This window comes from Hyla sarda, chromosome 1, assembly GCF_029499605.1.
Source record: "Hyla sarda isolate aHylSar1 chromosome 1, aHylSar1.hap1, whole genome shotgun sequence".
Classification (NCBI taxonomy): Eukaryota; Metazoa; Chordata; class Amphibia; order Anura; family Hylidae; genus Hyla; species Hyla sarda.
In genome coordinates this window covers 504,603,025-504,629,907 of record NC_079189.1, presented here as the reverse complement: position 1 = coordinate 504,629,907, position 26,883 = coordinate 504,603,025, and positions in this window count along the sequence as shown.

The following is a 26,883-nucleotide window of genomic DNA, read 5'->3' as shown; positions in this document are numbered from 1 at the left end:
CAAGAAGGGCTCTAGGTCTTCACCAGGCAATTATAGACCGGTAAGTCTAACGTGCATTGTGGGTAAATTGTTTGAAGGACTTATAAGGGATTACATCCAGGAATACATAGGGGATAATTGTATTATAAGTGATAACCAGCATGGGTTTACTAAGGATAGAAGTTGTCAAACCAATCTAATTTGCTTTTATGAAGAGGTGAGTAGAACCCTTGACAGAGGAATGGCTGTGGATATAGTGTTTCTGGATTTTGCCAAAGCGTTTGACACTGTCCCTCACAGACGTCTGACAGGTAAGTTAAGGTCTTTGGGCTTGGAAACTTTAGTTTGTAACTGGATTGAACACTGGCTCATGGATCGTACCCAGAGAGTGGTGGTCAATGATTCGTACTCTGATTGGTCCCCGGTAATTAGTGGTGTACCCCAAGGTTCAGTACTGGGCCCGCTGTTGTTTAATTTATTTATCAATGATATAGAGGATGGTATTAACAGCTCTGTTTCTATCTTTGCAGATGACACCAAGCTTTGTAGCACAGTACAGTCTATAGAGGATGTGCATAAGTTACAAGATGACTTGGATAGACTAAGTGTCTGGGCATCCACTTGGCAAATGAGGTTCAATGTGGCTAAATGTAAAGTTATGCATATGGGTACTAATAACATGCATGCATCGTATGTCTTAGGGGGGAATAAACTGGCAGAGTTACTGGTAGAGAAGGATCTGGGTGTACTTGTAGATGACAGACTACAGAATAGCATGCAATGTCAGGCTGCTGCTTCCAAAGCCGGCAGGATATTGTCCTGTATAAAAAGAGGCATGGACTCAAGGGACAGGGACATAATACTCCCCCTTTATAAAGCATTGGTACGGCCTCACCTGGAATATGCTGTTCAGTTTTGGTCGCCTGTTCATAAAAGGGACACTGCGGAGTTGGAAAGGGTGCCGAGACGCGCGACTAAACTAATATTGGGCATGGAACATCTTAGCTATGAGGAGCGATTAAAGGAGTTACAATTGTTTAGTCTTGAGAAAAGACGTTTAAGGGGGGATATGATAAACGTATATAAGTATATAAATGGCCCATACAAAAAATATGGAGGAAAACTGTTCCAGGTTAAACCCCCCCCCCCCCCCCCCAAAGGACGAGGGGGCACTCCCTCCGTCTGGAGAAGAAAAGGTTTAGTCTAAAGGGGCGACACGCCTTCTTTACCGTGAGGACTGTGAATTTATGGAACGGTCTACCTCAGGAACTGGTCACAGTAGGAACAATTAACAGCTTTAAAACAGGGTTAGATACGTTCCTGAAACAAAATAACATTAATGCTTATGCAGAATTATAAAACTACATCCCTTTCCCTTATCCCCTTACACCCTTCCCTTTAATTCCCTGGTTGGACTTGATGGACGTATGTCTTTTTTTCAACCATACTAACTATGTAACTATGTAACTATATGTTGGACTGACTATGCGAACAGAGAAAAGCCATCACTGATGTCTTGATGATCCAAGCGGATAGGGGGCTCCCCTGTAAAACTTCAATGTCAACCAGTGGCAGCTCATACGTGACACCTGGCGTTTGCTCAGGCCCTTTGAGGAAGCCACATTATTAGTCACCAGGATTACGGGATGAATGACATCATTCCACTGCTTAATATCCTACAACATGTGTTGGAATGACGGCTGGTCAGGACACTTGAGACCTGGCGCCTACACCTCGAGGCCACATAAGCCCTGTCGGGGCTGAACTGGAGGAGGAGGGGGTGAGGGACAGTGGAGCACAGGCAGATTAAACTTGTGAATCTAATCAAAATCTTAAATAAATAAAAAATCGATGTAATCTTTTCAAGACGCCCTATGGTAGTCGATGTCATATATTACCTGTGGAATTACTACAAGAATCCAATTAAACAGGTTGGAGAGATAACAATGAACCATAACTGATTAAATGAAATATTTGCACTTTCACAGTCAGAGGGGACGCTGAGAGGAAGGGGCTGAAACTGGATGACCGCCAGCTCAATTTTTAGGATACAATTACGAGCTTTTTCCCTGCAGCCACCTCTAGCTTTATGCACCCACTTGTCCAACAGCACAGAAACTGAATGTGCTCCTGTTCAAGTTGCTGGAGCTGCAGTCCCTCCCTTTTGAAGGGGACACTCAGTCATGAGCATGGGGAGCGCTGAGAGGCAGGGACTGGAACATGCCTTAGCTGGCCTTGCGGCAAACCACCAGCTCGATTTTGAGATAAAAGTACGAGCTTTTTCACTGCAGCAACTTATACACTACAGCAAATTTCACACTTTTGGAACTGGAATTACTGAGGCTGCTGGCACCAGACTTGCCCTCCAATGGGTCCTCAATAGAGATGAGGGAATCAAATCGGACGAATCAATTTTTTTTTTAATTCACTCCTCTCTAGTCGTTGTCATATATAACCTCTGGAATTACCACAAGAATCCAATGAAACAGGTTGGAGTGATAACAATGAACAATAACTGATTAAATGAAACATTTGCAGTTCCACACAAAGTAAGACATTCCGGAGGGGGGCTGAGAGGCAGGGGCTGGAACAGGTGGTAGCTCTCCTTGCAGCGGACTCAATGCTCACCAGAATGGATACTCAAAAAATGTAAATAAGTTAAAATTAAATAAAATAAAAAAAATTACCTCTTTAATCTCTTCAATTTTGATGCCATATGGTCTCCCTGCTGCCACATCCATGCGCTCTGCGGCAGTGATTCTTATAGCAATTCCTGTAATCTGCATGTCATACTGAATAACAATATTATTTCACTAACACAGCAAACTCCCTATGCATATTACGACAGGGCAAAGTGTTCTACACCCCTATTGAGGCTAATTTCTAATTATTGTAAAAATGCCCTTCTTTCGGAAACAGCCATGTACAGTGCCTGACGATTTTTGAAAGTTGTTGTAGTGAATTAATGGAACAGTGGATAGAGGGTAACTTTACAAGATGGCCCAATTGGCAATTGGTTTTGATAACTCACCCCCTTAGTTTTTAGCTTAAACTGGGATTCAAAGAGATGCAAAATATAATTGTTTTCATTTTACTGTACTATTGTTTTGTATGCAAAAAAACTGCAGTGTATAAACAAGGTCTAAGGAGCCACACAGAAAATTTCCAGGTTCAGCTGCCCACAAATTAAAATATAATAAAAAATATTGTAACTAGAGATGTGCGAACTTTTCAAAAATTCGATTCGGCCGATTTGCCAAATTTTCCGGAAAAGTTTGTTTCGATCCAAATTTTTTCGCGGCGAATCTATATTAAAAAAGGCTATTTCTAGACTACATGCAGCCTCTATAGGGGTATAGAAAACTTTGCTGTGTTCTAAAATGCATATGGAGTGTGCTGGGTTAGTGAAATAATACTGTTATTCAGAATAACATGCAGATTACCGGCATCGCTTTTAGAATCACTGCCGCACAGCAGCACAATGACAGAGCCTGGTGGTGGCATCAGTGTCAGGAGACCATATAGTGACTGAATGACAGCGTGGAGGTGTTGACAGCATGAGGAGACCATTTAGTGGCTGAATGGCACAGCGTCGAGGTGTTGGCAGCATGAGGACACCATATAGTGGCTGAATGACACAGCTTGGATGAGGCTGAAGCATGAGGACACCATATAGTGGCTCAATGACACAGAATGGAGGTGTTGGCAGCATGAGGACACCATATAGTGGCTGAATGACACAGCTTGGATGAAGCTGAAGCATGAGGACACCATATAGTGGCTGAATGACACAGCATGGAGGTGTTGTCAGCATGAGGAGACCATATAGTGGCTTAATGACACAGCATGGACATGTTGGCAGCATGAGGATACCATATAGTGGCTGAATGACACAGCATGGACATGTTGTCAACATGAGGACACCATATAGTGGCTGAATGACACAGCTTGGATGAGGCTGAAGCATGAGGACACCATATAGTGGCCTAATGACACAGCATGGAGGTGTTGGCAGCATGAGGAGACCATATAGTGGATGAATGGCACAGCCCGGAGTTGCCAGCAGCATGGGTAGGCACTAGGCCTTCACAATCCCTAAGATTAAAAGATGAATTAAGAAATTTAAACCAAAGATTTTGGATAGCGGGTGCTACCTATGAGAAAATTTGAAATGACCAGACCCAGGCCCCACAGCGGCATCAGCAACCCATGCCGCTGTGGGGCCTGGGTCTGTTCATTTCAAATTTTCTCATAGGTATCACCCGCTATCCAAAATCTTTTTCAAACATTTCTAAAATTGTGGTGTTTTTTTGGAGGGATTGTGAAGCCCTGGTGTGTACTCGTGCATCAGCCAACTCCAGGCTGTGAATGACACAGCCTGGAGTTGGCTGATGCATGAGTACACACCAGGGCTTCACAATCCCTCCAAAAAAACACCACAATTTTAGAAATTTTTGAAAAAGATTTTGGATAGCGGGTGATACCTATGAGAAAATTTGAAATGAACAGACCCAGGCCCCACAGCAGCATCAGTAACCCATATATTGCCTGAATGACACAGCCTGGAGTTGGCTGATGCACGAGTTCACACCAGGGCTTCACAATCCCCCCCAAAAAACACCACAATTTTAGAAATTTTTTAAAAAGATTTTGGATAGCGGGTGCTACCCATGAGAAAATTTGAAATTAACAGACCCAGGCCCAGCAGCGCCATCGTTTTTTTATTTGAAATGTAAAACAACCTTTGCGTGACCCCAGCATGTGGGTACAAAGGACCAAATCCAACAAGCCCCCACAGGGCTCATGTGGCCATGAGATTTAGGCAAAACGTCTCCATTGCCCTGACCGGCCATTGTTTCCAAGACTTCTCGCCAAGGCAAACCATGTGAAGAACAGCGTGACACCGCGTGACCTGCGGCTTCAGAATCCCAAAGAAAAAACAACCATTTTTAAAATAATTTTAAGAATATTTAGGACAGCGGGTGCTACCTATATGTTGCATGAATGACACACCCTGGAGTTGGCTGATGCATGAGTACACACTAGCGCTTCCCAATCCCTCCAAAAAAACACCACAATTTTAGAAATTTTTGAAAAAGATTTTGGATAGCGGGTGATACCTATGAGAAAATTTGAAATGAACAGACCCAGGCCCCACAGCGGCATCAGTAAGACCATATATTGCCTGCATGACACAGCCTGGAGTTGGCTGATGCACGAGTTCACACCAGGGCTTCACAATCCCCCCCCCAAAAAAACCACAATTTTAGAAATTTTTTAAAAAGATTTTGGATAGCGGGTGCTACCCATGAGAAAATTTGAAATTAACAGACCCAGGCCCAGCAGCGCCATCATTTTTTTATTTGAAATGTAAAACAACCTTTGCGTGACCCCAGCGTGTGGGTAAAAAGGACCAAATCCAACAAGCCCCCACAGGGCTCATGTGGCCATGAGATTTAGGCAAAACGTCTCCATTGCCCTGACCGGCCATTGTTTCCAAGACTTCTCGCCAAGGCAAACCATGTGAAGAACAGCGTGACACCGCCGTGACCTGCGGCTTCAGAATCCCAAAGAAAAAACAACCATTTTTAAAATAATTTTAAGAATATTTAGGACAGCGGGTGCTACCTATATGTTGCATGAATGACACACCCTGGAGTTGGCTGATGCATGAGTACACACTAGGGCTTCACAATCCCTCAAAAAAAACACAACAATTGTAGAAATTTATGAAGAAGACATATGGATAGCGGGTGCTACCTATGAGAAAATTTGAAATTCCCAGACCCAGGCCCAGCAGTGCCATCAGTAAACCATATATTGCCTGAATGACACAGGCTGGATTTGGCTGATGCATGAGTACGCACCAAAGCTTCACAATCCCTAATAAAAAAGACAAACATTTTTGACGAAAAATTTTAACGAAAATTTAGGACAGCGAGTGCTCTCTATATATTACCAGAATGACACAGCCTGGAGTTGGCTGCAGCATGAGGAGACCATTGAAATGTGTGATTTTTTTATTTGAAATTTAAATCAAAATTTGTGTCCCGGACCCAACCGTGTGGGTACAAAGGACCTAATCTCAAAAGCACCCACAGGGCTCATGTGGCCGTAAGATGTAGGCGCAACGTCTCCATAGCCCTGACCGGCCATTTTTGGTTTTTGTACCTTTGTTTAAGAACAAGCCCATATCCAAGAGTCCAGAAGACTCTATAATGCAGGACGGTGGACCACCAAAAGACATTCTTCTATAAAATAATTTTTTATGAAGTAAAGAAGCAGAGTTAAAAAAAAATACACGCAACAATCGTTCAATGGTGTAATGATTATTATTGTGGAAAATTCAAGTTTATTACTGTTATAATTATCAGAAAATTTGAAAAAAATACTACCCAAGAGTGTTTAATAACACCATACATTGCACCATAAATGTTGAAATTTTAATTAAGCATGTATGTATGTATTTCAAAAATCCTAAAATTAAAGGTCCAAGCCCAGAAGCATCAGGAAGTCAAGTACTTCCTGAAAGACACAGAAGCAGTCAGGAGTAGGCATCAGCAGTACCCAAGAGGCTTTAATAACCCCTTACATTGCACGATCACTCGCGAGATTGAGCAATAACAGGTGTGTTATGCCCTCAGATGTCCGGGGCTGCACGTGCGCTACACTGAACGGACCAGCGTGTGTCTTTCTTTCACCGACAGGTGCGGGTAACCCGCTGAACCCCCTTTGCGATAGGGATCAGGGATTGCAATTATTTGACAGGAAAGAAGAATCACAACTAAGCGCCGGTCATAAGCTCGGGTCCATTAAATCCCTGCCCTTTGTACACACTGCATGTCTCTACTACCGATTGGATGGTTTAGTGAGGTCCTCGGATCGGCCCCGGCGGGGTAGGAGAAGGCCCTAGCCGAGCGCTGAGAATTTAAAGATCATTGTTGAAATTAGGATTAAGCATGTATTAGCTACTGCTAAACTTCCAAAAATGTAAGGCCCAAGCCCTGAGGCATCAGGGAGGCAATTATTTCCTGAAAGACACAGAATGAGTCAGGAGCAGTCATTCGCAGTACCCAAGAGGGTTTCATAACCAACCCCTTACATTTAAAAGTCAATGTTGAAATTTGCATTAAGCATGTATTTAGCTACTGCTAAACATTCAAAAATTGAAGGCCCAAGGCTTGAGGGTAGGGAGGCAAGTAGTTCCTGAAAGACACAGGATGAGCCAGGAGCAGGCAATCGCAGTACCCAAGAGGGTTTCCTAACCAACCCCTTACATTTAAAGATGAATGTTGAAATTTGTATTATGCATGTATTTAGCTACTGCTAAACATCCAAAAATGTAAGGCCCAAGGCCAGAAGCATCAGTGAGGCAAGTAGTTCCTGAAAGACACAGGAGGAGCCAGGAGCAGGCAATCGCAGTAACAAAGAGGGTTCCATAACCCTAATTGATAACCCAAGAGGGTTTCATAACCAATCATAATTGGGAAATGTTGGTGGAGCAGCTTGGTCAATCTACTCTGAGGCATCTGGCATTTGTGGTTGGAAATCCTGGGTGATCCATCCCTGATTCCTCTTTACAAACGTCAGTCTCTCCACATTTTTGGTGCACAGACGAGTTCGCCTTGGGGTGACTGTGGCCCCGGCCGCACTAAACACCCGCTCTGATGGCACACTACTGGCAGGACAGCTTTTCCAGGGCAAACTCTGCTAGCTGTGGCCATAAATCAAGTTTGGCTGAGTCCAGCGGATCTTCAATGGTTGTTGGCATGGCCATGTCAAGGTATGCCACCACCTGCTGGTTCAGGTCCTGCTCCATGTCTACCTGCTGTAGACTCAGCAACGACTGCAGACTCAGGCTGCTGCTGATTGAGCTGGTACAGCTCCTCCCACCCCTTCCCTCCCCAGCAGCCATGGCAGTGGAAGGTCAGCGCAGAGGGCCCCCCGAGTCAGACCTGCGAGCGGATGGACCATGTGGCCGATAGGCATCAGCCAACTGACTACGTAGAATGTCTCTGTAGTAGGCCAGTTTGTCCTCCCTCTTAGTGGGTGTAAAAAAGGCCCCCATTTTGGGACGGTAGCGAGAGTCTAATAAGGTGGAGATCCAGAAGTCATCCCGCTGAGGAATTTTGACAATTCGGGGGTCACTACGCAGGCAACTGAGCATGCATCGTGCCATTTGCGCCAGTGACTCGGAGGGACTACCTTCCTCCATCTCCACTGCATACTGCCATGGTGTGTCTGGGTCCTCTGTCGCAACTTCCTCATATCCCTCCAGCTCCTCTGGCTGCTCCTGCTCCTCCTTTCCTGTCCAAAGACTAGAAAGACCAGCCATCTCATCCAACCTAAACTGTGCTCCGCTATGCCCCTCATCATCCTCCTCCTCCAGTTCAGCCCCCACAGGGCTAGTGTAGCCTTGAGATGTAGGCGCATCGTCTCCATTGCCGTGGCCAGCCATGGTTTCAATCATTTGTTGTAGGAAATGTAGGAGTGGAATTACGTTGTTCATGGCGTAATCCAGGGAACTCACAAATAATGAGGCTTCCTCAAAGGGCCTCAGCAAACGGCATGTGTCACGTATGAGCTGCCACTGGTTCACATTGAAGTTACACAGGGGAGTACTCCTATCTGCTTGGATCATCAAGAAATCGGTGATGGCTTTTCTTTGTTTGTATAGTCTGTCCAACATATGGAGGATGGAATTCCAACGTGTGGCAATGTCACAAATAAGACTATGTTGTGGGATACCGTTCTGACGCTGCAGCTCAAGGAAGGTGTGCTTGGCGGTGTACGAGTGGCTGAAGTGCATGCACAGTTTCCTTGCCATTTTTAGTATGTTTTGCAAATGGGGTGAAGACTTGAGGAAGTGCTTGACAACCAGATTCAACACGTGTGCCATGCAGGGCGCATGTTTCACACTTCCTTGTCGCAGCGCGGACACAATGTTCTTCCCGTTGTCTGTCACCATGGTTCCCATTTCCAGATTTTGTGGAGTAAGCCATATTCGGATTTCTTTACAAATGAACTTTTGCAGTTCCTCCCCTGTGTGACTCCGTTCGCCAAGGCAAACCATGTGAAGGACAGCTTGACACCGCCATGCCCTACACACATGGTACGATGAATGGCCACCGAGATTTGGACGTGTAGTGGAGGCCGAGGACACGGTGGAGCATGAGGAGGCGGCGTCACACACTGTAACAGGACCAACTGCCTGGGAGCCAGAGCGTGGAGGAGGACGCGGTGTGACCTGTCCAAATTGCTGTTGTAGCTGTGCAGGAACCACATTTACCCAGTGAGCCGTAAAAGACAAGAATTGTCCCTGCCAGTAGTTACAGCTCCACACGTCGGCGCTGCCGTGCACTTTTGAACACACCGACAGGCTCAAGGACTGACCCACCTTCTCTTGTACAAACTTATGCAGGGCTGGTACTGCCTTCTTCGCAAAGAAATGACGGCTTGAGACTCTCCACCTCGGCTCGGTACAAGCCATCAATTCTCTGAAAGGTGCAGAGTCCACCACTTGAAAAGGGAGGGACTGCAACACCAGCAACTTGGACAGGAGCACATTCAACTTCTGCGCCGTTGGATGAGTGGGCTCATACTGTTGTCTCTTGGACATGGCTTCACTGATGGATTGTTGGCGGAATGGCTGACTAAAAGCAGGAGAAGAAGGAGCTACAGAAGGAGGGTTTGACACACAGCTCCCTTCGGTTGAGGTGGTGGAGCCTTGGCTGGATGAAAGAGGGAGCGGATGGCCACTGGGTGATGCAGCAGGCTGGACCACTACATCGGAGCCACGGTTCTCCCAGGCCGCTTTATGGTGGCAAAGCATGTGTTGACGCAAGGCCGTGGTGCCGACATTGGGACCTTGGCCACGCTTCACCTTCTGCCGACAGATCTTGCATGTGGCTACGTGAACCTCCTCCGGATGCCTTATGAAAAACGTCCACACCGCCGAGTAGCTGATTTTCCCACCCGCAGTCTGCACTAATTAACTGCTACTGGCGCCGTCTCCACGAACCCCTGTTCCACTACCTCCCGGAAAGGTAGGCTGCCGCGAAGCAGGTGGTCTCCCCTGGGCACGTTTCGCTCCTGAATTTCCACTCCTGCCACCACGCTGACTGCCAACCGTGCTACCGCCTTGCTGCCTCAAGGGCAACCTGCAACTCTCTTCTCCTGATGATGATGAAGCCCCTTCTGCACCGGCTCCCAATTGCGATCGGCTTCATCATCATCAACAGTTGTGTGCACGTCACTGATGTCCTCCTCAGGTTCCCCAACAGTGTCTGCTTCAGGACCCTGAACACTTGCAACACCGCCTCCCACGTCACTCTCCGCATCACTACTTGGCCGCCTAGCGGCCTCATGTTTCCTACCTTCTTGGCTGTCCAGTAGCTGCTGACTGTCCTCTATTGGATCGTCCTCAGTAAATAGTGGAGATGAACCCACAGCATAAGATACTTCTTTAGAAGAGGGAACAGCATAGGACAAAGGCAATGGGAGGACACGGACTGCTCCCGGGCCATGCCAACTGAGGGTTGGGTCTGAGGAACCCACCGACTGTTGACTGGGGGGTGTCAAATGTCACTTGTGATGATCTGGATGAGCGTGTTAACCAATCGACGACGGCAGATGGGTTACTGGTGGAGACACGACCGCTGGCTGATAACGGGAGCTCAGGCCTCCCACTGCGACTCCTGCTGCCACTCGCCCCAAGTCTGCTGCCAACTCTGCCTGAAGTATTTAGGCCTCTGCCACTCCTCTGTGCATGTCCTGGCACTTCGCTGCCTGACATACTTAGTGCGTGTATGAGGGTATTACAATACGCTACACTACTCTTTAAAGAGTATTTGTCTAGAACAGCAGCAGGTGATTACTTACGGCTGTCCTTGAACAGTATGTAGGCCCTTGACAGATTAACAGGTACTAGATGGTACAATACTTGGATGTACCTATGCGGTATGCATTGATGAGGGCAGTAATATGCCTAACTATTAGCAGAAAAAACTCTGTATTTTTGTAAAACACCAGCCGGTGGATACTATTGTTTGGACTTTGACGGTTTGTAGCACCTTGACAGCTACTAAATGGAAACAACACTTGGATGTACGTATGTGGTATGCACTGATGAGGGAAGTAATATGCCTAACTATTAGCAGAAAAAAACCTGTATTTTTGTAAAACACCAGCCGGTGGATACTATTGCTTGGACTTTGACGGTTTGAAGCACCTTGACAGCTACTAAATGGTACAATACTTGTACCTATGCGGTATACACTGATGAGGGCAGTAATATGCCTAACTATTAGCAGAAGAAACTCAGTATTTTTGTAATACACCAGCCGGTGGATGCTATTGTTTGGACTTTGACAGTATGGAGCACCTTGACAGCTTAACAGGTACTAAATGGTACAATACTTGGATGTACCTATGCGGTATGCACTGATGAGAGCCTATTAGCAGAAAAACCTCTGTATTTTTGTAAAACACCAGCCGGTGTGTCACGATGTCGGCTGGCAGGTAGTGGATCCTCTGTGCCAGAGAGGGATTGGCGAGGACCGCGCTAGTGGACCGGTTCTAAGTCACTACTGGTTTTCACCAGAGCCCGCCGCAAAGCGGGATGGTCTTGCTGCGGCGGTAGTGACCAGGTCGTATCCACTAGCAACGGCTCACCTCTCTGGCTGCTGATGATAGGCGAGGTACAAGGGAGTAGACAGAAGCAAGGTCGGACGTAGCAGAAGGTCGGGGGCAGGCGGCAAGGTTCGTAGTCAGGGTGGATAGCAGAAGTTCTGGTACACAGGCTTAAGACACACAAAACGCTTTCACTAGGCACAAGGGCAACAAGATCCGGCAAGGGAGTGCATGGGAGGAGGTTAGATATAGTCAGGGACCAGGTGGAAGCCAATTAAGCTGATTGGGCCAGGCACCAATCATTGGTGCACTGGCCCTTTAAGTCTCAGGGAGCTGGCGCGCGCGCGCCCTAGAGAGCGGAGCCGCGCGCGCCAGCACATGACAGCAGGGGACGGAAACGGGTAAGTGACCTGGGATGCGATTCGCGAGCGGGCGCGTCCCGCTGTGCGAATCGCATCCCCAACGGCCATGACAGTGCAGCGCTCCCGGTCAGCGGGACTGACCGGGGAGCTGCAGGGAGAAAGACGCCGTGAGCGCTCCGGGGAGGAGCGGGGACCCGGAGCGCTAGGCGTAACAGTACCCCCCCCCTTAGGTCTCCCCTTTTTTTTGTCCGGTGACTGCCTCCCCTGGGATGAGGACACCGGGAAGGAATGGATGGTTTCCTCAATGACAGGCAGTACAGCAGGAGTAGGAATGGGGAGGGAGGGCAGAGGGTGAAGCTTGGCACGGGGCAAGGAGACACAAGGACGGGAGCCATGAGGGGACACAGAGGCTTGCCTGAAGGGACTGGGAGGGGGGGAGAGGCATTTTCTGTGGCAGGCAGAGTCCCTAACGACCTTAGAGGGACCGGATACAGGAGGAACCACAGGGTCACGGCAGGGAGTACTGGGAACTGGTTTAAGGCAGTCCTTGGAACAAGAGGGACCCCAACTCTTGATCTCCCCAGTGGACCAGTCCAGGGTTGGGGAATGGTGTAGAAGCCAGGGTAGTCCAAGGAGAACTTCGGAAGTGCAATTGGGAAGGACAAAAAATTCAATTTTCTCGTGATGAGGTCCGATGCACATTAGGAGGGGCTCCGTGCGGTAACGCACGGTGCAATCCAACCTGGCTCCGTTGACCGCGGAAATGTGGAGTGGCTTGACAAGACGGGTCACCGGAATGCGGAATTTATTCACCAAGGACTCCCGAATAAAATTCCCAGAAGCACCAGAGTCCAGGCAGGCCACGGCTGAGAGGGAAGAGCTGGCTGAAGTAGAAATCCGTACAGGCACCGTGAGACGTGGAGAAGCCGACTTAGCATCAAGAGACGCCAGACCCACGAGAGCTGGATGCGAGCGTGCGTTTCCCAGACGTGGAGGACGGATAGGGCAATTCACCAAAAAATGTTCGGTACTGGCACAGTACAGACAAAGATTCTCTTCCTTACGGCGATTCCTCTCTTCCAGGGTCAGGCGAGACCGATCCACTTGCATGGCTTCCTCGGCGGGAGGCCTAGGCGCAGATTGCAGTGGAGACTGTGGGAGAGGTGTCCAGAGATCTAAGTCTTTTTCCTGGCGGAGCTCTTGATGTCTCTCAGAAAAACGCATGTCAATGCGAGTGGCTAGATGAATGAGTTCATGCAGGTTAGCAGGAGTTTCTCGTGCGGCCAGAACATCTTTAATGTTGCTGGATAGGCCTTTTTTAAAGGTCGCGCAGAGGGCCTCATTATTCCAGGATAGTTCAGAAGCAAGAGTACGGAATTGTATGGCGTACTCGCCAACGGAAGAATTACCCTGGACCAGGTTCAGCAGGGCAGTTTCAGCAGAAGAGGCTCGGGCAGGTTCCTCAAAGACACTTCGAATTTCCGAGAAGAAGGAGTGTACAGAGGCAGTGACGGGGTCATTGCGGTCCCAGAGCGGTGTGGCCCATGACAGGGCTTTTCCAGACAGAAGGCTGACTACGAAAGCCACCTTAGACCTTTCAGTAGGAAACTGGTCCGACATCATCTCCATGTGCAGAGAACATTGCGAAAGGAAGCCACGGCAAAACTTAGAGTCCCCATTAAATTTGTCCGGCAAGGACAGGCGGAGGCTAGGAGTGGCCACTCGCTGCGGAAGGGGTGCAGGAGCTGGCGGAGGAGATGATTGCTGCTGAAGTTGCGACTGAAGTTGCTGCACAATGGTGAATACTTCCGACAGCTGGTGGGTTAGATGGGCGATCTGTCGGGATTGCTGGGCGACCACCGTGGTGATATCAGAGATATAAGGCAGAGGGACGTCAGCGGGATCCATGGCCGGATCTACTGTTACGATGCCGGCTGGCAGGTAGTGGATCCTCTGTGCCAGAGAGGGATTGGCGAGGACCGCGCTAGTGGACCGGTTCTAAGTCACTACTGGTTTTCACCAGAGCCCGCCGCAAAGCGGGATGGTCTTGCTGCGGCGGTAGTGACCAGGTCGTATCCACTAGCAACGGCTCACCTCTCTGGCTGCTGATGATAGGCGAGGTACAAGGGAGTAGACAGAAGCAAGGTCGGACGTAGCAGAAGGTCGGGGGCAGGCGGCAAGGTTCGTAGTCAGGGTGGATAGCAGAAGTTCTGGTACACAGGCTTAAGACACACAAAACGCTTTGACTAGGCACAAGGGCAACAAGATCCGGCAAGGGAGTGCATGGGAGGAGGTTAGATATAGTCAGGGACCAGGTGGAAGCCAATTAAGCTGATTGGGCCAGGCACCAATCATTGGTGCACTGGCCCTTTAAGTCTCAGGGAGCTGGCGCGCGCGCGCCCTAGAGAGCGGAGCCGCGCGCGCCAGCACATGACAGCAGGGGACGGAAACGGGTAAGTGACCTGGGATGCGATTCGCGAGTGGGCGCGTCCCGCTGTGCGAATCGCATCCCCAACGGTCATGACAGTGCAGCGCTCCCGGTCAGCGGGACTGACCGGGGAGCTGCAGGGAGAAAGACGCCGTGAGCGCTCCGGGGAGGAGCGGGGACCCGGAGCGCTAGGCGTAACACGGTGGATACTATTGTTTGGACTTTGACGGTATGGAGTACCTTGACAGCTTAACAGGTACTAAATGGTACAATACTTGGATGTACGTATACGGTATGCACTGATGAGGGCAGTAATATGCCTATTAGCAGAAAAAACTCTGTATTTTTGTAAAACACCAGCTGGTGGATACTATTGTTTGGACTTTGGCGGTATGGAGCACCTTGACAGCTTAACAGGTACTAAATGGTACAATACTTGGATGTACGTATGCGGTATGCACTGATGAGGGCAGTAATATGCCTAACTATTAGCAGAAAGAACTCTGTATTTTTGTAATACACCAGCCGGTGAATACTATTGATTGGACTTTGACGGTATGGAGCACCTTGACAGCTTAACAAGTTCTAAATGGTACAATACTTGGATGTACGTATGCGGTATGCACTGATGAGAGCAGTTATATATGCATAACTATACGCAGAAAAAAACTGTTTAAAAAAAAAAAAAACAGCCGGTGAATAGTATTGTTTGGACTTGCACAGTATGTAGCCAGCGCCTTGACAGATTAACAGGTACAAAATGGTGCAAATGCACTACAGTCCACTGAACAATCACGTATTTCTGAACAGCAGCAGGACCCAACTGTGCAGCACCACAAAAAAAAATCCAGGGATTAAACCCTAAATTGCACTCTGTCACACAATTCTGAGCAGCAGAAGTTTTGTGGAGCAAATAAAAATAAACTCAATTGGGCTGAACAATGAGGAGATAAGATGCTTCAGAAAGTTCAGGCAGCTTGGAGATCTGTATGAGGCAACTGACAGCTATCTGCCCCTCTCTGCTGCAATGCTCAATAACGGGAATAGGAGGTTTAGCAATCAATGATCCTCAGTGTAACAGCACAGCACTCTGCACTCCTGCCTTTCCCTAATGCTGATGTGACTAGCAGTTGCAGTGTAACACTGTGGTATGAGCTATTCACACACGCAGTCCCGTCCTCTCCATCTGAGTGCATAGATGAAATGAAGTGAGGCAAGATGGCCCCGATTATATAGGGGCTGTGACATCACCGGGGTCAGTGAACACTGATAGGCTGCATCTCATATGTGATTCAGGGTCAGCCCGCCTACCTTCATTCCCGCCGCTGTTTCCCGCCCTCCCCTAATCCCCTGCCCCATGTACTCACATGTGGATCTGCCATCTTAGGTCCCCAATAGCCTGGAACGCTGTAAAATGGAGTTTAATTAAGCAATTTGCGCAATAGAATCGCGGCGATATTCGTATTCGTTGCAAAGCGAATTTTTCATGAAGTTCGTAACGAATTCGGGTTCGTCAACTTCGATTCGCTCATCTCTAATTGTAACTTTAGAATTAATTTCTAGAAGTCGGTGGATAACTTTACTGCACAGTATAGAGTTCAAATAAGATGGATCTTGCCAAACCAGATGCATTAAAGGAGAACTCCAGCAAATATTAACTTATTTCCAACACACAGGATAGGGGATAGATAGCTGATCATGGGGTTTCTGACCGCTGGGATTCTCCGCAATCTCCGTGACAGGACTCCGGCTCTCTCAATGAGGAGCGCACGCCATCTACCGGTAGATGGCACGTACTCCATTTATTTCTATGGAAGCGCCAATGATGCCAGAGTGCTGTACTAGGATCTTTTTGGCACTCCCAAAGAATTCAATGATGTTCACACCTCCTGCAAGGTCCCGTTTCGGAGATCGTGGGGGGGCCCAGCAGCGCAAAATGCTCATGTGCTTCAGGAATATAGCCTCTGATAGGGTTGAGTTTCCCCAATGTGATTAACTGTTTTACCATTTCTAGAATTCTTTAAAGGCATTATACTAGTGGAATGTACATGACAATCAGTTAGGTTCATTGATTACATTGCTTATAATTGTAAATAATTTTACTATAATCTTTGTTATAGGACAAAACAGAAAACATAAGTATCTTTATATATAGCCATGAATAACTGTGCCAAGGCCTTACACCTCCTAGAAGAGGCATTTCCTATTGTCTAACATTATTTTCCGGAACATTATATCCACTTCTTGTTAATGATATGTTCACTTCATTTTAATTAGCTTTGGAAGCATTTTCTTTCTTTTTTTTCCCTTACCTTTCAGAAGCAAATCACACTTTTGAGCTCTTGAACGGATACTAATATAATGAAACGCAATCCTTGAATAACCCTTTACCATTTTAATGAAGGGTTTGGCGTGATTAAATCTTAGTACAATGACATCTCAAAGAAATGTCAGCTTTATCTAAGTATTGTGTTGTGAACACTCATAAAAGTTTATCCTGTTTAGTTATAAATAATGCAAACAATTCAAAGATGCATTGCATTGGTGTTTTCATTAGTTTTTTACTACTTTGAAAAGTAGCTATGAGTTGGCATAAGTCATTTGCGTTCTATAAAAGAAAGTGAAAGGTAGAAAAGTCAGTTTTTTATGTTGGTCATTGTGTTTTGCTCTTCCCATTAAAGGGGTATTCGGGGTTGGTTTCTTTATGAAAAACTGCCTGCTCAGACAGTGGTCACAGAGTGGCTAAGCAGGCAATTGCACATGCCGACCCCAACCCCAGAAGCAGGGGTGTAGCAATTGGGTGTGCAGAGGTAGCAGTCGCACCCCAGCCCCTAAGGGGGCCCCAAAGCACTTTGGCCCCATAAGAGACCAGTATTATAATTGGCACATGGGGCCTTGTTGCAGATTTTGCATCAGGGACCAGAAGCTATAAATTACACCTAATAATCCTGTGCAGGGTGACCTGAGCACTACAATACAGGTGACAGCACGAGAGAAAACAATTTTTCTATTTTTACAACCGGGCATAGCATAATTTTTCATAAAAGTAAATAGTATAGTTAAGATTTATTTCGCAGACCTAAGAACTAAAATCTACAAGTCTTTGTTGTATTAATATCTCATGCATTGTACATTAGCAATGTACTGTAGGTCAAAACATAATTTCAGGACTTGATTATTTATATATATATATATATATATATATATATATATAAATATATATATATATATATATATATATATATATATAGATATTGCTATATATATATAGATAGATAGATAGATATTAGATAAGCTTAACCCCTTAAGGACCAAGGACGTACCGGTACGTCCTTGGTCCTGCTCTTCTGATATAACGCGGGGTTACACAGTAACCCCGCGTCATATCATGGCGGGCCCGGCGTCATAGTGAAGCCGGGACCCGCCTCTAATAGCGCGCAGCGCCGATCGCGGCGCCGCGCGCTATTAACCCTTTAGCCGCGCGCTCAAAGCTGAGCCGCGCGGCTAAAAGTGAAAGTGAAAGTTCCCGGCTAGCTCAGTCGGGCTGTTCGGGATAGCCGCGGCTAATCGCGGCATCCCGAACAGCTGACAGGACAGCGGGAGGGCCCCTACCTGCCTCCTCGCTGTCCGATCGCCGAATGACTGCTCAGTGCCTGAGATCCAGGCATGAGCAGTCATCCGGCAGAATCGTTGATCACTGGTTTCTTATGAGAAACCAGTGATCAACATAGAAGATCAGTGTGTGCAGTGTTATAGGTCCCTATGGGACCTATAACACTGCACAAAAAAAGTGAAAGAAAAAAGTGAATAAAGATCATTTAACTCCTCCCCTATTAAAAGTTTGAATCACCCCCCTTTTCCAATAAAAAAAAAACACTGTGTAAATAAAAATTAAAATAAACATATATGGTATCACCGCGTGCGGAAATGTCCAAATTATAAAAATATATCATTAATTAAACCGCTCGGTCAATGGCGTGCACGCAAAAAAATTCCAAAGTCCAAAATAGTGCATTTTTGGTCACTTTTTATATCATTTAAAAATGAATAAAAAGTGATCAATAAGTCCTATCAATGCAAAAATGGTACCGTTAAAAACTTCAGATCACGGCGCAAAAAATGAGCCCTCATACCGCCCCATACACGGAAAAATAAAAAAGTTATAGGGGTCAGAAGATGACAATTTTAAACGTATTAATTTTCCTGCATGTAGTTATGATTTTTTCCAGAAGTCCGACAAAATCAAACCTATATAAGTAGGGTATCATTTTAATTGTATGGACCTACAGAATACATATCAGGTGTCATTTTTACCGAAAAATGTACTACGTAGAAACGGAAGCCCCCAAAAGTTACAAAACAGCGTTTTTTTTTTCAATTTTGTCGCACAATGATTTTTTTTCCCGCTTCACCATAGATTTTTGGGCAAAATGACTGACGTCATTACAAAGTAGAATTGGTGGCGCAAAAAATAAGGCATCATATGGATTTTTAGGTGTAAATTTGAAAGAGTTATGATTTTTTAAAGGCAAGGAGCAAAAAACGAAAATGCAAAAACGGAAAAACCTCCGGTCCTTAAGGGGTTAAATGGGCACTGTCAGATACAAAAACTTTTGATATGTTGTAAAGAATGCAAAATCTATAGGTTTTGCAATTGCTTTCATTAGAAATTTTCAGTATTTCATACTGAAAAAGCCAGTCAAACAACTGCCTCCCTGCCTACTTAGACACATACTAGTCCTGCTGTGTCCATGCGTCATCACCTATGTCATGGACACACTTCCTTGATTGACAGCTGTGAGCGCAGGGCTCACAGCTGGAGGAAAAACCCTCCCACTGTCAGCTTGTGTCCTGCTACTGTCAGTGAGGACCAGCTGGGGGTTGTAGTTTTGCTAATGCTAGGGGAGATGTGAGCAGACAGCATACTGAGGGAGGGGGCGGAGACCTGCACAGTGAGGCCACGCCCCCTCCCTTTGAGAGGAATTCAGACTAGTGAGCTAAATTAAAAGTGTAATAAAAAAAAAATAAAGGTGCTAGACACATACAAATTAAATGTACATGGTCAGGATTAGGTACTGAGTAGAGATGAGCAAATCGAACTTGACGAACCCGAATTCGTTACGAATTTCATGAAAAATTTGATTCGCTACGAATATCGCCGCGATTCTATCGCACAAATCGCTTCATTAAACTCCATTTTACAGCATCCCAGGCTATTGTAGAGCTAAGATGGCGGATCCACATGTGAGTACATGGGGCAGGGGATTATGGGAGGGCGGGAAACAGCGGCGGGAATGAAGGTAGGCGGGCTGACCCAGAACCACATATGAGATGCAGCCTATCAGTGTTCACTGACCCCTGTGATGTCACAGCCCCTATATAATCGGCGGCCATCTTGCCTCTATTCATTTCATCTATGCACTTAGATGGAGAGGACGGGACTACGTGTGTGTGAATAGCTTATACCACAGCATTACACTGCAACTGCTAGTCACATCAGCATTAGGGAAAGGCAGGAGTGCAGAGTGCTGTGCTGTTACTCTGAGAAGGATCATTGATAGCTAAACCTCCTATTCACGTTATTGAGCATTGCAGCAGAGAGGGGCAGATAGCTGTCAGCTGCCTCATACAGATCTCCAAGCTGCCTGAACTTTCTGAAGCATCTTATCTCCTCATTTTTCAGCTCTATTGAGGTTTTTTTTTCTCCTCAAATCTTCTGCTGCTCAGAATTGTGTGACGGAGTGCAATTTAGGGTTTAATCCCTGGATTTTTTTTGGTGGTGCTGCACTGTTGGGTCCTGCTGCTGTTCAGAAATAAGTCATATTAGTGTGGACTTTAGTGCCTTTTTACCATTTTTCACCTGATACTCTGTCTCTGTGCTAAATTCAGTGTTATACCACACGTTATACACCTGCCGGTGTATTAAAGAATTTTTTTTTTTCTGAGTACAAATACGCTTAACAGTGGCCTTATCATTGCAAAGGGCCTAAATACAAGCAAATAGTGTACCATATACCACCTTTTTTTCTGTCTCTGTGCTAAATTAAGTGTTATACCACACGTTATACACCTGCCGGTGTATTAAAGAAAAAAAAGTTTTTCCTGAGTACAAATACGCTTTTTTAGTGGCATTATCATTGCAAAGGGCCTACATACAAGCAAATAGCGTACTATTTATTACCTGTATTTCTGTTTTATACCACACGTAATACACCTGCTAGTGTATTAAAGAAAAAAAAAGGTTTTCCTGCGTAAAAATACACTTTTTCAGTGGCCTTATCATTGCAAAGGGCCTAAATTCAAGCAAATAGTGTACCATATACCACCTTTTTTTCTGTCTCTGTGCTAAATTAAGTGTTATACCACAAGTTATACACCTGCCGGTGTATTAAAGAAAAAAAAAAAGTTTTTCCTGCTTAGAAATACGCTTAACAGTGCGCTCATCATTGCAAAGGGCATACATACAACCACGTAGTGTACTATTTAGTACCTGTATTTCTGTCTCGGTGCTAAATTCAGTGCTATTCCACACATTAGTATACACTGGCTGGTGTATACAACAAAAAAATCGTTTTTTTCTGCGTATAAATACGCTTAACAGTGCGCTCATCAGTGCAAAGGGCATACATACAACAAAGGAGTGTACTATTTAGTAACTGTTATTCTGTCTAGGGCCTATATACTTTGAAAGGACAGCCGTAAGTAATCACCTGCTGCTGTTCTATACCCTCAGATATGAACTAAGTATGTCAGGCAGGGAAGTGCCAGGACGTGCACAGAGAAGGGGCAGAGGCCTATATACGTCAGGCAGAGTTGGCAGCAGACTTGAGGCGAGTGGCAGCAGGAGTCGCAGCAATAGGCCTGAACTCCCGTTAACACCCAGCGGTCGTGTCGTCGACCCATCTCTCCTCGTCAATTGGTTTGCACACTCATCCCCATCATCACAAGCGACATCTGACAACCCCAGTCAAGAGTCGGTGGGTTCCTCAGACACAGCCCTCAGTTGGCATGGGTTCAGCTCCACTATTTAGCGAGGACGATGTCAGCATCTAATGGGCAGCAAAGAATGTGAGGAGACATGTGAGGATGTGAGGAGTAGTGATGCGGAGAGTGAAGTGGGAGGCGGTGTTTCAATTGCTCAGGATTCTGAGGCAGACACTGTTGTGGAACACGAGGAGGACATCAGTGACGTGCACACAACTTTTGATGATGATGAAGCCGATCGCAATTGGGAATCGGGTGCAGAAGCCGGGGCTTCATCATCATCAGGAGAAGAGATTTGCTCTCTGTCTATGAGGCAGCAAGGCGGTAGCACGGTTGGCAATCAGCGTGGTGGTGGCAGTAGTGGAAATTCAGGAGCCAAACGTGTCAGGGGGAGACCACCTGCTTCGCGGCAAGCTACCATTCAGGGAGGTAGTGGAACAGGGGTTCCTGGAGACGGCGCCAATAGCAGTGAAATAGTGCGAACTATGGGTGGGAAAATCAGCTACTCTGGTTGTTCTTCATAAAGAATCCGGAGGACCTTAGCGTAGTCACATGCAAAATCTGTGGGCAGAAAGTGAAGCGTGGCCAGGGTCCCAATCTCGGCACCACGGCCCTGCGTCAACACATGATTCGCCACCATGAAGTGGCCTGGGAGAACCGTGGCTCCGAGGTAGTGGTCCAGCCTGCCGCATCACCCAGTGGCCATCCGCTCCCTCCGTCATCCAGCCAAGGCTCCACCACCTCAGCCGAAGGGAGCATTGTGTCAAACCATCCTTCTTGCGCTCCTGCTTCCTCCGCTCGTAGTCATCCAATCAATCGGCGAAACCATGTCAAAGAGACAACAGTATGCGCCCACTCATCCAACGGCGCAGAAGTTGAATGTGCTCCTGTCCAAGTTGCTGGTGTTGCAGTCCCTCCCTTTCCAACTGGTGGACTCTGCAGCTTTCAGGGAATTGATGGCTTGTGCCGAGCCGAGATGGAGAGTCCCAAACCGTCATTTCTTTGCGAAGAAGGCAGTACCAGCCCTGCATAAGTTTGTACAAGAGAAGGTGAGCCAGTTCTTGAGACTGTTGGTGTGTTCAAAAGTACACGGTAGCGCTGACGTGTAAAGTTGTAACTACGGGCAGGGACAATACATGTCTTTTATGGCCCACTGGGTAAATGTTGTTTCTGCACAGCCACAGCAGCAACTTGGACAGGTCACACCTCTTCCTCCTCCACGCTCTGGCTCCCAGGCAGTTGGTCCTTTTACAGTGTGCGCCTCCTCCTCCCCCCCCGTGTCCTCGGCCTCCACTGCACATCCAAATCTCCGTGGCCCTTCATCGTACCACGTGTGTAGGGCACAGCGGTGTCAAGCCGTCCTTCACATGGTTTGCCTTGGCGAACGGAGTCACACAGGGGAGGAACTGCTGAAGTTCATTAGGGAAGAAATCCGAGTATGGCTTACTCCACGAAATCTGGAAATGGAACCATGGTGACCGACAATGGGAAGAACATTGTGGCCGCGCTGCGACAAGGAAGTGTGAACCATTCGCCCTGCATGGCACACGTGTTGAATCTGGTTGTCAAGAAGATCATCAAGTCTTCACCCCATTTGCAAGACGTCCTGACAATGGCAAGGAAACTGTGCATGCACTTCAGCCACTCGTACACCGCCAAGCACAATTTGCTTGAGTTGCAGCGTCAGAACGGTATCCCACAACATAGTCTCATTTGTGACGTTGCCACACGTTGGAATTCCACCCTCCATATGTTGGAAAGACTATACGAACAAAGAAAAGTCATCTTTTGACGATACAAGCAGATAGGAGTGCTCCCCTGTGTAAATTCAATGTGAATGAGTGGCAGCTCATACGTGACACCTGCCGTTTGCTGAGGCCCTTTGAGGAAGCCACATTTTTTGTTAGTCGCTCGAATTACGCCATGAACGACGTAATTCCACTCCTACATTTACTCCAAAAAATGATTGAAAACATGGCTGGTCACGGCAATGGAGATGTTGCGCCTACATCAGAAGGCTACATGAGTCCTGTGGGGGATGAACTGGAGGAGGATGATGAGGGGCATGAGATGAGATGGCCGGAGTTTCTGGTCATTGGACAGGAGGGGAGGAGCAGGAGCAGCCAAAGGAGCTGGAGGGTTATTACGAGGGAGGTGAGACAGAGGACTCAGACACACCGTGGCAGTATGCAGTGGAGATGGAGGCAGGTAGTCCCAGTGAGTCACTGTCACAAATGGCATGCTGCATGCTGAGTTGCTAGCGTAGTGACCCCCGAATTGTCAAAATTCGTCAGCGCGATGACTTCTGGATCTCCACCTTATTAGACTCTCGCTACCGGCCAAGAATGGGGGCCTTTTTTACACCCACTGAGAGGGAGGACAAACTGAGCTACTTTAGGGAGCTTCTACGTAGTCGGTTGGCCGATGCCTATCGGCCACATGGTCCATCCACTCGCATGTCTGACTCGGGGGGCCCTCTGCGCTCACCTTCCACTGCCACGGCTACTGGGGAGTGGAGGGGTGGCAGGAGCAGTACTTGCTCAATCAGCAGCAGCCTGAGTCTACAGTCGCTGATGAGTAGTTTCCTTCAGCCGCATAGTGAAGCTACTCATCAGCAGCAGGTGGACATGGAGCAGGATCTGAACCAGCAGGTGATGGCTTACCTCGACATGACCCTGCCAACAACCATTGAAGATCCGCTGGACTTCTGGGCAGCCAAACTCGATTTATGGCCGCAACTAGCGGAGTTTGCCCTGGAAAAGTTGTCCTGCCCGGCCAGTAGTGTGCCATCAGAGCGGGTGTTTAGTGCGGCCGGGGCCATAGTGACCCCAAGGCGAACTCGTCTGCCCACTAAAAATGTGGAGAGACTGACATTTGTCAAGATGAATCAGGGATGGATCAGCCAGGATTTCCAGCCACCAATGACAGATGGGTCTGAGTAGATTGACCATGCTCCTACAACAACATTTTCTCTATTGTGGTTGGTTATGAAACCCTCTGGGGCAGACCTGGGATTGGCTTTGACCGCCCCACGCTGATTGGGGGACAACTATGCTGCCTAATCTGGGGGACATCTATACTGCCTAATCTGGGGGACAACTATACTCCTAATCTGGGGGACATCTATGCTGCCTAATCTGGGGGACAACTATGGTCCTAATCTGGGGGATATCTATGCTGCCTAATCTGGGGGACAACTATGCTCCTAATATGGGAAAAACTGAAGCTTCTGGCTTTGGGCCTATCATTTTTTGAAGTTTAGCAGTAGCTAAATACATGCTTAATGCAAATGTAAACATTGATCTTTAAATGTAAGGGGTTGTGAAAACCTCTTGGGTACTGCAAATGCATGCTCCAGACTCATTCTGTGTCTTTAAGGAACTACTTGCCTCCCTGGTGCCTCTGGCCTTGGGCCTTAAATTTTTGGATGTTTAGCAGTAGCTAAATACATTCTTAATGCAAATTTCAACAATGATCGTTAAATTCTCGGCGCTCTGCCAGGGCCTTCTCCTACCCCGCCTGGGCCGATCCGAGGACCTCACGAACCAACTCACTAACTAATCCAATCGCTTATAGCGACAGGCGGTGTGTACAAAGGGCAGAGACTTAATAAACGCCAGCTTATGACCCTCACTTACTGGTAATTCCTCGTTTTAAGATTAAATAATTGCAATCACAGATCCCTATCACGAACTGGTTTCAGCGTGCAACACGCACCTGTCCTTGAAAGATAGAGAGACACTAATCCGTTCAGTGGAGCGCTAGTGCGGCCCAGGACATCTGAGGCCATAACATACCTGTTATTGCTCGATCTCGCAATTGATCGGGCAAGGTAAGGAGTTATTAAAGCCTCTTGGGTACTGCTGAGGCCTACTCCTGACTGCTCCTGGTGCAATGTATGGGGTAATTAAACACTCTTGGGTAGTGTTATTGTTAAATTTACTGGTAATTTTATCAGTAATAAAACTTAATTTTTCAGAATGCTAACCGTTACACAACGGAACGCTTGTTGCGTGTGATTTTTTAATGAAAAAAAAAATAGATGGAGAGGGATTAACTCTGCTTAATCATTTTTGGCGAATAGAATCCTTTTGCCATCTGATTTTTTGGAGACAGATGCACTTACACACATGTAATAATTTTTTTAACCAAATTTCAAACATTGTGTGGTTTATTACTTTTGAGAAGAATGTCTTTGGGTGGTCCACCATCCTGCATTATAGAGTCTTCTGAACTGCTGTAGATGCGCTTGTTTTTTTAAAAAAAAGGTATCTTGTCCGACAATTTCGATAAAATTTTGCGTTTTTTTGGGGTGGATTGTGAAGCTCGGGTGACGGGTGTGTAGTGTGTACTCGTGCATCAGTCAACTCCAGTCTGTGTCCGTTAGGCAATATATGAGTTACTGATGCAGCAGAGGTGGGGCCTTGGTGTTGGAATTTCAATTATTTAAAAATTTTTTAACATATTGTGTGGTTTATTATATTATAGAAGAATGTCTTTGGGTGGTCCACCGTCCTGCATTATAGAGTCTTCTGAACTGCTGTATATGCACTTGTTTTAACAAAAAGGTATTTTGTCAGACAATTTCAAAAAAAAAATTGCGTTTTTTTGGGGTGGATTGTGAAGCCTGGGTGACGGGTGTGTAGTGTGTACTCGTGCATCAGTCAACTCCAGTCTGTGTCCGTTAGGCAATATATGGGTTACTGATGCAGCAGAGGTGGGGCCTTTGTCTTGGAATTTCAATTATTTTAAAAAATTGAACATATTGTGTGGTTTATTATATCATAGAAGAATGTCTTTGGGTAGTCCACCATCCTGCATTATAGAGTCTTCTGAACTGCTATATATGCACTTGTTTTTTTTTAAAAAAAGGTATTTTGCCAGACAATTTCGATAAAATGTTGCCGTTTTTTGGGGTGGATTGTGAAGCCCGGGTGATGGGTGTGTAGTGTGTACTTGTGCATCAGTCAACTCCAGTCTGTGTCCGTTAGGCAATATATGGGTTACTGATGCAGCAGAGGTGGGGCCTTTGTCTTGGAATTTCAATTATTTGAATAAATTGAACATATTGTGTGGTTTATTATATCATAGAAGAATGTCTTTGGGTGGTCCACCATCCTGCATTATAGAGTCTTCTGAACTGCTGTATATGCACTTGTTTTTTTTTTTAAAAAAAGGTATTTTGCCAGACAATTTCGATAAAATGTTGCCGTTTTTTTGGGGTGGATTGTGAAGCCCGGGTGATGGGTGTGTAGTGTGTACTCGTGCATCAGTCAACTCCAGTCTGTGTCCGTTAGGCAATATATGGGTTACTGATGCAGCAGAGGTGGGGCCTTTGTCTTGGAATTTCAATTATTTGAATAAATTGAACATATTGTGTGGTTTATTATATTATAGAAGAATGTCTTTTGGTGGTCCACCCTCCTGCATTATAGAGTCTTCTGAACTGCTGTATATGCGCTTGTTTTAACAAAAAGGTATTTTGTCAGACAATTTAAA